The sequence below is a fragment of the Hyaena hyaena genome, unplaced genomic scaffold (genome assembly GCF_003009895.1).
Source record: "Hyaena hyaena isolate Hyena2069 unplaced genomic scaffold, ASM300989v1 scaffold_100, whole genome shotgun sequence".
NCBI classification, from domain to species: domain Eukaryota; kingdom Metazoa; phylum Chordata; class Mammalia; order Carnivora; family Hyaenidae; genus Hyaena; species Hyaena hyaena.
This window is the reverse complement of record NW_024080732.1, coordinates 3,426,138-3,442,186: the sequence shown is the minus strand read 5'-3', so window position 1 is coordinate 3,442,186 and position 16,049 is coordinate 3,426,138. Positions and strand designations below refer to the sequence as shown.

The 16,049-nt window shown below is 42.8% G+C and overlaps 1 protein-coding gene across 1 annotated transcript in view; it reads left to right on the top strand.

Moving 5' to 3' along the window:
• Positions 1 to 14,028: 14,028 nt before the first annotated feature.
• Positions 14,029 to 16,049, top strand: part of LZTS1 (leucine zipper tumor suppressor 1) — a 51,373-nt gene continuing 49,352 nt past the window's right edge. Inside the window, exon 1 of the mRNA XM_039235633.1 lies at positions 14,029 to 14,190. The gene's annotated coding sequence lies outside the window, so the exon portion shown is untranslated. The remainder of the gene's footprint in view (positions 14,191 to 16,049) is intronic.

The following is a 16,049-nucleotide window of genomic DNA, read 5'->3' as shown; positions in this document are numbered from 1 at the left end:
GTGCTCATCGCAACAAGTGCCCTCCTTTATGCCCATCACCCCCCTTACCCTCTTCCCCACCCCCAATAGCCTTCAGTTTGTTCTCAGCATTCAAGACTCTCTCATGGTTTGCTTCCTTCCTTCTCTCCAACTATTTTCCCCCTTCTTCTCCCCCATGGTCCTCCGTTAAGTTCCTCCTAATCCATCTATAGTGCAAACAACAATCAATAAAACTAATAGGATAACCGATGAAATGGGAAAAGACAGTTGCAAATGACATATCAGATAAAGGGCTAGTATCCAAAATCTATAAGGAACTTACCAAACTCCACACCCAAAAAACAAAGAATCCACTGAAGAAATGGGCAGAAGACATGAACAGACACTTCTCCAAAGAGGACATCCAGATGGCCAACAGACATGAAACGATGCTCAGCGTCCCTCATCATCAGGGAAATGCAGATCAAAACCACACTGAGATACCACCTCACACCGGTCAGAGTGGCTAAAATGAACAAATCAGGAGACTCTAGATGCTGGCGAGGATGTGGAGAAACGGGTACCCTCCTACACTGTTGGTGGGAATGTAAACTGGTGAAGCCCCTGTGGAAAACAGTGTGGAGATTCCTCAAAAAATTAACAATAGAACTCCCCGATGACCCAGCAACAGCACTGCTAGGAATTTACCCAAGGGATACAGGAGTGCTGATGCATAGGGGCACATGTACCCCAATGTTCATAGCAGCACTCTCAACAATAGCCAAAACATGGAAGGAACCTAAATGTCCATCAACTGATGCATGGATCAAGAAGATGTGGTTTATCTATACAATAGAATACTACATGGCAATGAAATACCATATGTTTGCCAATCAAGCCTTTTAAAAGTGAGATATTTGAGGTTTGGTGTTGGATTAATTAAACTCCTGAGGCTCTGAAGGAATTACAGTGAGAATCCAAGATACTAAAGGAACCCCAGTTCAACTCAATCATCAGGAAGTTCCCTGAGTCTAAGCACAGTAAGAAATTGAAGAGGGTGAATTTTAAACTTTAATTTCCTCGAACTTTAACTCATAAAAGCAAGTGAATTTGATTATGGAGATTAGCTTCTTTGAACTTCGACTTGGCAAGGAAATTTAGTCTTTGAACTATAAATTCCCTCCTGCGAATTTGATAATAAGGGTCATTTATATTCAAATCTGGGACAGTCCTAAATTGCTGACATTTTATTATTGAATTGTCTTAATACAATTTATAATAGGAAGATCTTAGTGGGGCATTTAATTCCATTGAAGAAATTCTGATAAATGTTGGAAAATGTAATTAGATATAATTTGGGATGGGAAAGGGAGTCCATTTTCAACCATGAGTACAAAGTAGTCTTGGGTTTATTTACCTAGGGGATTGCTTTGATACACTTCAGAACCTTTAGGGATAAACTAAACTAACCTGATACTCAGAGAAACCATAGCTGGTCCCCGAGTGGGAACTGGGGGACAACACAACTACTCAAATTTAAGGATGATCTTCAGCCTTGAAGAGGAAGGACATATTCTTTGTTGATTCAGCTTAATGGCTAAACCCTGTGGGTTAAATAACTAGAGTTGTTAGAAAGAAATACTTCATCCTCATTCTTGGTGTTTCTTTTAATGTGAAGTGTGGCATTCCTGATTTCTATCTATCTCCCCACAGAAGGATTTCTTTGTAGAGTGAGAATTACATTTGCAGGGCACCTGGGTGGCTCAGTTGGTTAAGCAACTGACTCTTGATTTCAGGTCAGGTCATGATTTTACCTGAGACTGAGCTCTGTGTCAGGCTCCACACTTATAGGGTGGAGCCTGCTTGGGATTCTCTCTCTCCCTCTCTCTGCCTTTCTCCCCCCAAATAAATAAATAAATAAATAAATAAATATTTTTTAAAAATAAGAGTTACATTTGCCCACTGACTCCATTCACATCCCCCAATTTGGTCTTTGTTAGTAATAAAGGTGGTATGTCAATTTTTCAACCACAGCCACTTTTTCTTTGTCTTATCAACATTTGGGTGTGATGCAAAGTAGAAAAGAATGGTGCTATTCAAACCCCCAAAACAACATCATCTTATATTGCTAGTAGTTTACAAGACTTATTTCACATATGCATATATACACATTTGTGTGATATACAAAATATAATTTTATAAATCTTATAAATAAAATATATTTTATAACATATTTCCACATATTATGAGAAATAATTTCACAAATTATGAAAATATATATTATGTTTACAGTTGTCCCTTGTACAAAATGGGTTTGAGTTGCCTGGGTCCACTTATACGTCTTTTTTTTTTCAATAAACAGAGTGGAAAATTTTTTTGGAGGTTTGCAACAATTTGAAAAAAAACTGCAGAGCCTAGAAATGTTGAAAAAAAATTTAAATTAGGTATTAGTGTAAGAATATAATATATAATTAATACATATAACATACAAAATATGTGTTATTCGACCATTTATCTTAGTAAGACTTTTGGTCAACAGTAGTCTATTAGTAGTTAAGTTCTGGGGAGTCAAAAGTTACACAGGGATTTTCAACTGCACAGGGTTTTGTACTCCTAACCCCCATGTTATTCAAAGGTCAACTGTATATGAAATGTACATAAGAATTTTATATAAAATATATACATATAAATAGATTAACATATATATACAGATACCACACACACACACACACACAGTTTTGTCATTTACCATTGTAAATATCTAGAATGTACATCTATTTGAATTCTATGCTGGTTTGAAATATTTGCAAAAGTAAAAGTGGCTCTGATTCTCAGACTGAAAGCAGTGATTCTCAAACTAAGCATGCATCAAAACCTCTTATTAAAACACAGATTGGTGGCTTCAACTCCGGAGTTTCAGATTCTGTAGGTGGAGGTAGTGTCTGAGATTTGCATTCCTACAAAGTTCCCACATTTGAAGATGACAGGGCAATATTGTCAATATATTGATACTCCCCAGATACATCTATCTTTGGATAATACTTTATTTTTCTTTTTAAGATTTTATTTTATTTTATTTTATTTTATCTTATTTTATTTTGAGAGATAAAGAGAACATAAGTAATGGAGGGGGGAGAGAGGATCCCAAACAGGGCTCAAACTCACAAACTGTGAGATCATTACCTGAGTTGAAGTCAAGAACCAGACACTACCAACTGAGCAATCCAGGCACCCTGAATAATACCTTCATTTCATACTTAAAAGACTTCTCTTGTTGTATTGATCTTAACATATATTGTAGATATATAACTAAGTTCTACTTTCATGAAAGTCAGCCACTAGTTGACTTTACCTCCATTCATTGCTTGCTAGCAACTAGAGAAGTAATTACATTCCATGTTTGAAGTAGCAGCCAATGAACACTTGGCTAGGTACCATTTTTAATGGCAGTCTTCAAGTTTTGCAGAAACTATAAAGCTCTCTCCAAACAAAGAGTGCTGGAGTGGCTAACCACAGGGACCACAGATGTACATGTCTCCACCTTTTCAGAAAGCCAGCAGTCTCCCTCCCTAGTTGTCCCTCAAAGGCTGGACACAGTGGCAAGAAGAGAATCTGAATGCCTGCCAATTCTACCATAAGTTCAGACAATATCTTTGTTGATGCATAAGCAGGCATCATTTAAAGTACTAAATCTCTTTTACCTCAAGTGACAAATGTTTGGGATCATGATTCTTGCTCTCACCACACACATGAAGAGGAAAAGTGAAATTGCTCATTTTATAAGGGACGGGCCAGGTCTGAAACTGAGACACAAAAGGATAAAACTCAGAAAACAGAAATTAAATATTTTAGAGAATTAAATCCCAGTATAAGTTAGGACCCAAACCAAGAAAATGAAATATAGTACAAGTAAATTGTGAATTGCTTCATTTAAATTTAAAAAATTAATCTGGTCTGACTGGACAGTAGATCATATAGATTTTTTTTTAAAAATATTTTTATTTATTTCTAGGAGAGAGAGAGACAGCGTGAGCGGGGGAGGGTCAGAGAGAGAGGGAGATGCAGACTCTGAAATAGACTCCAGGCTCTGAGCTGGCAGTCAGCACAGAGCCCGACGTGGGGCTCGAACCCACAAACCGTGAGATCATGACCTAAGCGAAAGTCGGACGCTTAACCGACTAAGCCACCCAGGCGCCCCTAGATCATATAGATTTGAGGGGATCTCAATGCAGTGCATCTGGTAAAAGTCAAACTCAGTCTTACCTTGCTTTAACAGACATTTAGTGTGTTGACAGAGAGAATGGGTGGATGGGGGGGGGTGGAAAAAGAAAAAGAGAATAGCTTCACTCTAATTTGAAGAAATACTTGGACTAATGTGGCCTCTTTAGGGCCCCACGCTTTATAAAGATGCTAACTAGACATCATATGATCACATAGCAACAAGAATGGTTAGTGGCAGCACAGATTAGGTGTCCTTCCCAAACTAGTTCCTAGACATCTATGTACCTCCTATAGTACATTGCCACACCTTATTTTATTTGTTTATGACCATAGTCCCTAATAGACTGTAAGCTTCAGAAGACAAGAACACCTCCATCCAAGAACACATTCACTGCTCTGTTCCTAGCACCTAGCACAGTGATGGGTATGGTTCAAATACTTGAAACATCTTGAAATATTTGTTGAATAAATGAAGAATCCCATTGTATGAATAATGGTAAAGTAAAATGGGAACATTAAATTTGGAAAGGAGTTTTCTCCTTTTTCCAAATCTAGTTTTCTCCACTAGATTGTGGACTCCTTACACTAGATTGTGGTTTTCAAATATCTGCAACATTTTCATGTAGAAGAGGGATAGGCTTAGTAAGGTCTCAAGTAGGCAGAATTAGCATGGTGCTGGGGATAAGAGAACTAGACTGGCAGTCAGAGCCAGAGCTCACTTTTCAACTCATGGAAGACTTGTTACTTAGACCAGAACCATCATTTCATCATTTCTAAACTCTGCTAAGGCTTCACCATTCAATGAACCATTAAATGGTAGATAGATATTACTGGAAGAGAGATTTTTATTTTAATTTCATGAAATTCCCCAACATTTACACATGTCAAAAATAGAATGGTTTATCAAAAATAAAATGGTTTGTGACTTCTCCGTTAATAGAAATCAACAATCAGAATTGGCTAACTACTTGTTTTGTGTGTTGTAGTTAGGATTCTTGCTCTGGGTGAGATGTTGGATAGGATAGCTTATCCCCATCAAATTCTACGAAATTCTAATTATAGGGTGAGTTTTTAGCTTGGATGTCAAGAATATGAACCAAAGAAAGAAGTGGCTTCTGTTTCATTCTGCGGTTTGTAAATTATGTAACTTAATTTTACAGAGCCTCAGTTTTCTCATCTGTTAAATGGGCATAATAGTACCTGCTCTTCCTACTTTAAAAGATTGGCAAAGATCAAATGAGATAATGTTTGCACTTCAAAAGTATAAAGTACTATACAAATATATTAAGTCTCTACTCTGGAGGAAGAAAAGGAAATCCTGAAAGACCATGTCTTCTGATGACCAGGCCAAGATTCTGTCAACCTAAACCAAGACTGTTTTTCCTCAAACCCCCCCTCTAGACATCTTAGACATAGTTTGCATCTCTCTTTCTCTTTCTCTGCTTGGGGATTATAGGGCTGTTAACTTGTATTTTAGCTGTGGTGATTTCACTTGCTATGTAAATGTCAAGTTTCACTTGACAAGAAGTTAATATATAATATCTTCCCCTTTCCTCATGAGTATAATTCTGTTAAATTATCTCTTTATGCTCACATTGATTTTCTTTTTTTTTTTTTTTTTTGCTTTTTGGTTTAAGTCCTAAAATAGCATAGTCTACCCTACTGCTTTACTGTTTTTAAGGCAATAATGATGGTGCTTGGCATTGTGGGAGTTTAATGCAAATCATAGTGAAGTTGGCTGTGCTTCAAGATAGCAAGAGTACTGCCAAGTGGGCATTTATCAAGGATGCCTGACAACCCCAGGAGTCTAAACTACCTCACATTTGCAGCCTTTCTTTCACAATCCCCCATCACCTTCATGCAAGCCAAAGGGAAAGCAAGTTTTATTATCCCCATTTTACTGAGAGGAAAAGCTAAGATACAAAACAATTAAGTGCTTTTATAAACTCATGTGGCTGGTGCTGGACATGAGCTTACAAATTTGGCTTCCTGTTGGCACATTACTCTTACTACTAAGTTTTTAGACACCATTAGATATTAGATGATTCTGTCTGTCCCATGGGTTAATTCTACTTCTAATTCACTTTTATGATATGGCAGGCAGATCTTTCAACTACTGGCCACTTTTGCTAGGAAAGGCTCTGACCTTCATCATGGTATCTTTTCAGGCAACCTGAAAGAAGCCCAGGCTAAGAAAGGGTCCTCAGAACAAGAAGAAATAACTAGGAGAGAAAGCTTGTCCTTGTTATGAAATTTCAGTGTCTGGTCCTTAAAATCTTATTGGGAAATGAGTATATACTGGGGGCCTAAAGTCTACATGGGTTGGGGACAGTGAAAGGGATGCAACTGCCATGTATATACAGTGACTTGAGGTTTAAAAGCATTTTTATGTTGTCACATGATTTGGTTTTGGTGACAACTGAGTTAGATATATATGACAGATGTGGGGGGTACTCTCTGTACTTTACAGATAATCAGCTGAGGTTAAATGACATACATGGCCACGTAGCTAGTAAACATCAGAGCTTCCCATGAACTCTGATCTTCGGACAACACTAGAGGATTTTGTCTCACTGTAGCTGAATCTCAAGTATTGACTCTCACAGGAATATATTTAGGAAAAAAGTCTCTTTTGGTCTCCCAGAAATAATACCATAGAGGTAAATGCTGTCCACTATTCTCCCTTGTAAAAAACAGAACCTACATTATTAATGGTAGCTTCACTCACACATTACCTCTTCAAGGCCAGGAAGGCCCCTCTTCTCTAGATCTGGCTTTTTTATGAGGGCCCCAAAGAGAGAGTATGTTCTTAAATCAGCTAGAGACCTACCCATGCCCAGAGGGAGAGGCACTTTCCCAGAAAGCACTCTTGCTTAAGAGCCCCTTCTTTTTGGTTTCTCCCTCCCCGACCTGCACCTCAATGGAGAGTTCCTCACCTTTCTCCAACATGCCTTCATTACCAGAACAGCCAACCAGCCACCCTGCCAGTGCATACCTCCTGCCTTCTCAGCAAGCATCCTCTTCTTCAACACAGATTAGGGCCAGGGGCAGGCCACTAAAATCAGGTCTAAGGGTGGGAGGATTCTGAGAAGCTCTTGTGAGAAGCTGGGAAACAGCAGAGGTGGCTACAGAAAGCCCCTTCCCCCTCCCAGCACTAGGCTCAGCCCTGCAGCATCGACAGCAGGGATCCTAAACACTGCAAGTTGAAACAGGACTCCCCGCCTCCCCTCTCAGCTTTAAATAGTATTAATGAGAGAGAACATTCTAAACACTGCTCTGAGAGGTTCCAGAACAGGCAGCCGGCTATTTCCTCTCAAGCTGCCATTTTGGACAGGGTCCCCTGGCTGCCTCCCCCTTAACTTTGAGCTAGCTCTTTTGTTGTTAGCATCCTAGCTCTGCTAGGAACCTAACTTTGGGATCTCAAGGACAAGATGAAGTCCCATTGCCCTCCCAGGGGCCTCCTCTCCCCACCGCTAGTGCCATAGAGTTCACTCTTGCCTCATTAGATTATATTCCTTGATAAAATTCAAAGATTTTAGGAAAGGGGGTAGGCAGTGGAGCTAGGAAGGAAGCAATGTAAAGGTGTTGCTGTCAGCTTAGTGTGACATGCTCCATTTTATAGCAATCACAGTATCCCCCCAAATTTTAGTAAACATATTTTAATCTGATCTATATTTGTGTGTGTGTGTGTGTGTGTGTGTACCCCTCCCTGTGGAATTATATTGTTAATACTTCTCAAAAGTGTCAGAAACTGAGGATATGGGCAAGAGATTTGGCCAAAGTTTCCCAGCTGGGTTTCTGATGGAGGGAGGAGAAGTGGCAAAGAAAACAATAACTAAAGGGGTTTCCTGTATGATAGGTGTTTTGCTAAGCATTGTGAGGTAGGTACTAGTACTAGGAAACCTCCAGCAAATTGATGTTATTTGACATTTTGCCTTGATTGTATCATGAAAACAAAACCCCTCAAAGTTTACCAAAAGCCTCTTCTGGATGGAATGCTCACTTGGCTGCTGTAACAATCCTTCTTTTTTGTTTCTAGCAAACTTAGCTAAAAAGAGTCACATAATGGGGCACCTGGGTGGCTCAGTCAGTTGAGCATCTGACTTCAGCTCAGGTCATGATCTCATGGTTTGTGGGTTTGAGCCCCGTGTCGGGCTCTTTGCTGACAGCTAGCTCAGAGCCTGGAGCCTGCTTCAGATTCTGTATCTCCCTCTCTCTCTGACTCTCTCCTGCTCACGCTGCCTCTCTCTCTCTCTCTCTCTCTCTCTCTCAGAAATAAATAAAACATTAAAATTTTTTTAAAAAAGTCAGAAAATGCTGGAAGTAAACTCAGAGAATACCTGGGACAGCTACGCAACACCTCCACTCCTCTGTCCCTTTCCTTAGCCCCTCTATTTCTTGCAAGCAATAAGATTGAAGCCTTCTCATGGTGCTTGCAGTCAGTCTGGGAATAGAGCAAAATATGTGGTCAACATCTAGAGAGTTTCACACATAAAGTATAGGGAGTGAGGTTAACCCCAGAAGACCTAAGGGGAGAATGACAATGCTTGTTGAGAGGTGCAGTGACCTGGAGGATTCAATAAAAATGCCAGGCATGCCAGTAGGAGACCAAGCCCAGGGTAGCAGCTCTTCCCAGAAGGCCAGTATCTGATCCTACCAATTCTTAAGGTACAACATTGGCCTTTCTGTCTAGGACACCCCAACCCCAACAGCTTCCTGAGAAATGACTGAGTAAATGTGTGAATTAAATTTCAGCACACAAGGTCTAAAAAGCCTCTGTTATCCCCACCACCCCCGCCCCATGAGGGAAAGAAATAATCATGCCAGCATTCCCCAAAGGGGATCTAAATGATTTCCCAGAAGTCATGGTCTCATATGCTCTGTTTGTTTAAAAGAGTTCAGGGCTATGAGTAAATGTGAGCTTGACAGGGTCCATTTGCCAAAGGTCTCCCTCAAAATTGACAAAGGTCATGTCAACTTCTTCATCTGCATGCCCTTCCTCAGCCCGAGGGAGAAATTATCCCAAAGTCAATTAGTCTGTTAGTCACCACCCATGTGCTCACTGGCAGGCTGAGTGTTATTAGGGATATAGAAAACTAAGAGGTGCTCCCTGCCCTCATTTAGTCATTAAATATTTGGTGAGTGCCTATCATGTGCCAGGCACAGGGCTGAGCACTTAAGCATCTACCAGGAAAACAAGATGTATGCACCTGAAATGATAGAATATAAGTTACAAAGTGCACAATAAATGAAAGAATAGCAGGACATAGGTGTGCTATTTGATAGGACTTCAAAGGAGTGGGGGTGGGAGATCCAGAATGACTAAGTGAGGGCTTGGAGAGGGCCTTGAAAGACTAGATTATGCTTTGAAGGAAAGCAAGGGAAGAGAGGTGAACGTGACTTTGATAAAGGTGGGGAGCAGTGTAGAGCGAAGGAGACATACATGCTGGGGAAGAGGGAGAAGTTGAAGTGAATAGGTAAGGAAGGGGGCACATTGGGAGGTGCGGGAGACACTAGAAAGCTATTTTATCTCTTGTGTTTACAGTGGTTCCTGGAAGGCTTCAATTCATTTTGGGGGTCCTAGCCTTGGGTAGAGCTGAGAAGAGTCAGCCTGGAAGTCAACTGGAAGGGATAGCCTGGAACAGTAAAGAGAGCAAAGGCTTTTGATGAACCTGCATTCCAGTCCTTTTTCCTCCACTTACGAGTGGTGGGATTTGGCGTACATTATTTAACTTCTTCATTTGGAAAACAGATGATGATTTCCATGATTTTTAAGTAAGATACTGTAGATAAAATGCCCAGAAAAGATGAGGTACATAATAGGAAAGCAATGACTGTTTTTCTCCATGACTTCCTTCTTTCCCTTGGAGACAAAGGTGAAATGTACAGGTATGTTCCAGTATCTATTCCACTCCAACCAACTGGTCAAAGCCAATGATAGTATTCTCCTTGAGTATGCCAATGATTGTTAGATGATGTTTCTAATCCTATCCAGTGTCAGCTGAGAGTCTTCCAGGAAAGGTTTCCTTGATCTTAAGAAAGAGATGCAGGGAAAAAAGTCCTTTATTTCTCAGCCCATCACTGGTTCTAGGTATGACAACTAGACTGGCAGCTCCGACCAAAGTCATGAAGCAAACATCCTGAGGGCAAAGCCCATCTCCTAAAATGGCAGAACAGAGAGATGCAAAGACCTCACCTATGATGACATTGTGAAGCCAAGGTATGAACTAACCTGGAAGCTAATCTCTTAATATATTAATTCATGAGATTTTTGTTACCTATTGTTTAAGCCAGTTTGATTTAGGCTTTTTGTACTTATGAGTGGAAACATCCTCCTGATTCACAGTTTGAGACAAACTAGTCAAAACCACAGAAGAGATAGCTTCCAAAACAGGTGATGGGCCAGACCAGAACTAGAAATAGCCTATTATATCCCACTGAAAATGGTATTTGAAGCGAGGCAGGACATGTCAAATCATAATACTTCCTTCTATTTCTCTGTAATCTAGTTCAACTCTGTATTTATATTGAAGGATTTCCTAGAGGATTATTACACGAGGCTTGGCAGCTGATGGATGAACAAAGCCTATTCACCCTAGAAGCTAGTTAGTGCCATTTGAGCCCTGGTTTTGCATTAGCTAACGTGGCTTGTTCACTGCTCTCTGCTTTAGAGAAGGCTGCCTGCCTGTGGTCTCCACTAACCAAACCAAACCACACTCAGGCACTGTATCAGTTACAAGGTTTCTGAGGCAGCAATACCTTGGGGTCCCAGTTTCAGTAAAGCTAGGCCAACTTCTCACCTTGCTCTTTGACTTAGTTTTCCTTTCAGTGAAAGAGTGGGATGGACAAAGTTCATCATTTAAGTTGTAATAGGTGAAAGTACATTGAGAGAGGTATGTCTAGTCCAGAAAGGCTGTTAGATTAACTGGTTCATGGGCCTGGTCCTATGTTGTCAATCTGAGATCTAAAGATGAAGAACAAAATGATAAGCCAAAATGGCACACTACTTGAATCTTAGGTGGTGAACAGATGAGGAGGGCAAAGAATTTTTTACAAAAACATGCTTTGTGACCCATCTTTCCAGACTAAGCTCAGGCAAAGGAGAGCCTGAAGGATACAGAGGTCCAGATGGGACACCTGGGACCCAGTAAGGGCAGTGCCCCTTCACCAAGCAAAGGAAGAGGAGCCACACTGAGAATCCTACCAGAGGTGTCAGGAGCAGACACAGCGAGTCCTTGTGTTACCATACCCAACAGCTGAATCGGGGAGCTAATTAAGGCTTTCTACTTCTGGAGGCCACATGCTTGAGGCTTTTAGGAATACACACACACACACACACACACACACACAGTACCATGGCAGCTCTACTCCCCTTATTCTGATTCCTTACTTTCACCCCCTCTTTCAATGCACCTCGTTTTATCTCTGAAGCATCCCTTGCACAAGGCTTTTCTGTTGTTTCATACTGTATCCTGGTTCCACCAACACACTGCCCATACCCTTTGCCTAACTCAGTCAATATAAGAGGGCTAAATGTCATGCTTTATCTTCCAGCTAGAATGTCTCTATCAGAGAACCACAGTTTGTCTGTGCTGGATGAGTGTCCTTAAAGAGTCTCAACCAAACTACTGCAGATGAAGAAACTGAGAACTAGCCAGGTATGTGGCTCATCCAGGAGCATTTAAGTAGTAACTGGTAGGGTCAGAATGAGGAGCAGGCTTCCAGGACTTCTTTCCCATTCCATGGAATTTCACAGCTAAAAACACAAAAATTAGTTTGTGAAATCTGAAGCCAACCCGATCCTTTATTCTACCTACCTTCCAAGATTCTACCTTTTTTTTTTTTTTAACTGCTGAGATGTTTGACCACTCAGCAAATGTTTCTGAGAAGCTCTCACCTGCGAGGCAGCACATGCCTGTGAGGCAGCACATCCAGTCCCTGACTCTACATAGCACATAGTCTAGGGAAACACAGATCTGCAGTCATAGCCACCATGCAAGCAAGCATGCATATGCTATGCCAGTGAATGGGACACAAGAAGCATGGAGCTTTAGAGAAAGGAACTGTCATTTTGACTGAGATGATCGAAGAAGGTGTGAATAAGGATTGCATTTTAGTTCTCAAATTTTGATAGGTAGAGAAAGGATTCTCAAACTGAGTGACAAGTATACACAGAGGTGAAAAAGAAGAGGTGGTGTTTAGAGAAGGCTGAATAGCCATTGGAACTGATACAGAAAAGGTTGTAAGGTTACTTGTAATAGCTACCATGTATATGTACTTACTACATACCAAGGATTCTTATTTAATCCTCACAGCAAACCTATAAACTAGGAATTGGTTCATTTAACAAGTAGTTATTGAATGACTACCATATGCTAGCCAAGTTCTAGGTATTGAGGACACATCTGTAAACAGAGCAGACCAAAAGAACAAAAGAGAACAAGTCCCTGCCCTCAGGAAGTTTACATTCCAGGAATTGTTATCCCCATTTCATAAATGCAAAAAAAAAAAAAAAACAAAAAAACAAAAAAACAACCCACCAAAACCAAAACCAAAAAAACAAAAACAAAAAAACAAACAAAAACCCCTGAGATATAAAGAGGTTAATGCTCTAGCTCAGGGACGCAGAGAAGATAATTAGCAAAGCCTCTCTGTGCTCTTAAACTTTATGTTATATTGCTTTCCAGGAAGCCTGGAATTGAAAGGTTTAAGAGTCAAGATCTGGAAATAATAAAGATCCCTTACAAGGTTTTGAGCAGTGGGGTGGCCGAAGCAAAATGGTGTTGCTTCTGTTTAGGCTGTCTTCCCCCATTCTACTTATAATCAGAGATCACCCACTTCCATCTTCCCTCCTCCACACATACACACCTCTTTTGGCTAAGGATGACATTCCCTGGGTAGAGCCATGCCTGGTTTTAGCGGATTAGTCTGGGTGAACCCTCAAGATCAGAGCTTCATGCCACACCCAGCACCCCATTTAACTGGTCTTTTGTCCTACCAAAGCTTGTAAATTTGGTTTCCTTCCTAGCTCAACTGCTAGAAGTTAAAAGTGAAGGTGGTAGAGAAAATGATAGCGTTAAAAATGTACTGGGTGAGATTTATAGCTATAAACTTGAAACAGGCCTCAGCTTTCACCTGAAACCTAGTCCCCCGGAGGGAGCTGGAAAAGTTTGCCTTTGAAATATCTTAGGAGTGGGAGTGCCAGTCAGTGCTCAGAGCTCAAGTCTATAATTCTAGCATGGTGAAGCAATGCCCATCATCAAGGTTCCAGGTCGCTCTTTGAACCTAGAAATCCAGCCTTTTCACGGGACTTGGGGGTTGCTGTAGGGAGACGGTGCTGGGGAACGGAAACTGGTGAGTAAGGAGAAGGGGTGATAAAGAAAGAGAGGAATACGGGAAAAGAGGAGAAAGCGAAGGAATGGATGCAGGAAACCCGAAAGAATTAGAATGGATTGCGCATAGTAAACGGCAAAAAAATGAAGGGACACGAACAAGATAGAACAGTATGAAAAAGGGAAGGGCGGCGGGGGTAGGGGGTGGGGTGGGGGTGAGTGGCGAGAAAGACTCAGACAGGGCCGCCCGGCGGGGTCTGCTGGAAGTGAGAGCTGAGAGCTGGGGGACGGCGGACGGCGGACGCCGAGGAGCCCGGAGGTCTAGAGCAGCCCCAGCTGTCAGCAGTGAACAAAGGCCGCCGAGCAGCAAGTGAGAGGCTGTGGGCCCCGCCCCAGCCAATGAGCGGCGCCGGCGCTGGCCCGCCCCGCCCCGCCCCGCCCCGCCCCGCCGTCGGCTCCGGGACCCCGCGCGGAGGCCAGCGCGCGGAGAGCTGGCGGGCAGCGGACGCGCGGGGAGGCCGAAACTTTCTCTGCCCGCCTTGTCCAGCTACCCGGAGCAGCGAGTTGCGGCGACGCCGCGGGACCCGCTCGGCCGGCAGCTCTGGGAAGACAGCCGGAAACACACTGCGAAACACAGTGAAAAAAAATTCTCAAGTCAGCCCGAGGCTCAAGGGGGCAGGTAAGGTGCAGTGGACGAGGGGTGTCCCTTGCTCCGGAGAAGTGTCTGCAAGCCGCGGCACCGGCACTGGGGCTCCCGGGGGAGCTGCTCTCCTCGCGGCGTGCCAGTGCGTCCGTCGGGCTTTGTCTATGTCAGGTTCTGTCTAGGTGTCTTTGTCTCTGCATGTAACTGTCAGGGTCTCCCCCTCTGCCAGGGTGACTGCTGCTGGTCTGGTCCCAGCCTGGAGAAAAGGATGCCGCGTCTGTTCTTCCGTCTTTGTCTCTGTCTCCTTCAGACTGCCTTTATCTACTCCGAGCCCCGAATCTGATCTTGATGGACATTAAGTGATGTCTGAGATGAGGAAAAGGGGGGTGTGCGTGAGCCCTGAAGGGGCCTGGTCCCAAACACAGAGGCTGACAGCTGGGGTCTGGCCTCTGCACTCTGCCTTCTGGAACTTTGGAGACGGGCTGTGTCTGCACTCACAGTATGGTAGGGATGCAATGCAGTTAGGTTTGTAATGTTTCACTGAAGGAATATGTCACAGGGGCTGAGGTGTATAGAGAGGGAGTTGATGAATGCAGGTAAGTGGCTGCTTCGAGTTGTGGGTCACCAGGATCAGTCCTGGAGTTGGCCATTAAGCCAAATTAACACACACAGAGTCCCACGTCCACACACACTACATTCACTTCTTTCACTCACCCACCACAGGCAGCCAGCCCCCCACTCCCTCCACCCCACACCATATCCTTTAACATGCTTAACTCTACCTTTCAGAGCATGCAAGTCAGCAGCACCACACACCAAAACACCGCAGGCTACGTGATCTTTCTCCTTCCTGCTCCAAGTGGAAAGGAGTGAACTGTGAAGAATGAGTGTTCTGCTTGCTCACAAGTATGTCAGGCCTAGGAAAGTGCTTGCGACTTGTTAGCTTTAGAGTGCTCAGTTCCCCTGGAACAAAGAGTGCGTAGGGACCTGAGCATCAAAAGTTCCTGAGTCCCTCCTCTTCCATTCCATCCACACCCTCCTGCAACCATCAGGCCTGGTCTTGGGTCTTGGATGCTGGCAAACTAGCTGTGGAGGCATTGAGTTCTGGAGAGCTCTTGGCGTCTCCTGCGCCGCTGGTAGTGCACCCTAATCGCGATCATGGGAGCTGAGTAGCCCAGCCACAGAGAGGTGAACTGTCTGCTTGGCAATTCTTCCAGCACCAGGTACCCTTGAGGCAAGTCTGTTGGTAGGAGCTAGAGTTTGTAACCTGAGCTTCCTCTAAGTTAAAAATAATATTCAGTGGGCATTCTGTGAAAAATACAAGTGTTGGAAGTATGTATATATTTGTACACACATGAAAATGGGTATTAGAGACCGCGTTTACAGGCAGGAAGGGTGTTTGTGTTCCAGGGTGGAGAAGAGCAGAGTGTGTGGGTGGGTATCTGTGGGCAGAGGCATACACACTAATCAGGTGTGGCATTTACACCTTATATTTATCCAGTGCCTTTCTTCTGAGGTGCTTTCTGCACATCACAGACGTTATCTCATTTGTTATCTCCTTTATCCTCACAACGTAACTACTAGGCTGGCATAAAGCAAATTCTCTGTGTCCTACCAGTGAAGAAACCGAGGCACCAGAGGGGCAGGGATTTCCCTGAGGTCCACTGCTAATGGGAGCAAAGTTAGGCCTAGCAAGTGGAAGTCGAAGGATAAAACTCTCAGCTGAGAAGGTGTGAGTGTGGGCATTCAGTCTTCATGAGGTGAGAAAACCCAGGTGGAGAAAAAAAGATTGTGTCTCAACACTGTCTGTAGCAGAGCAAGGAGGATGGGACATTTGAGATGGTTGTTATTTAACATTTACGGCAGCCTCCGTGCGCTTCATGAAGTAAAACCTG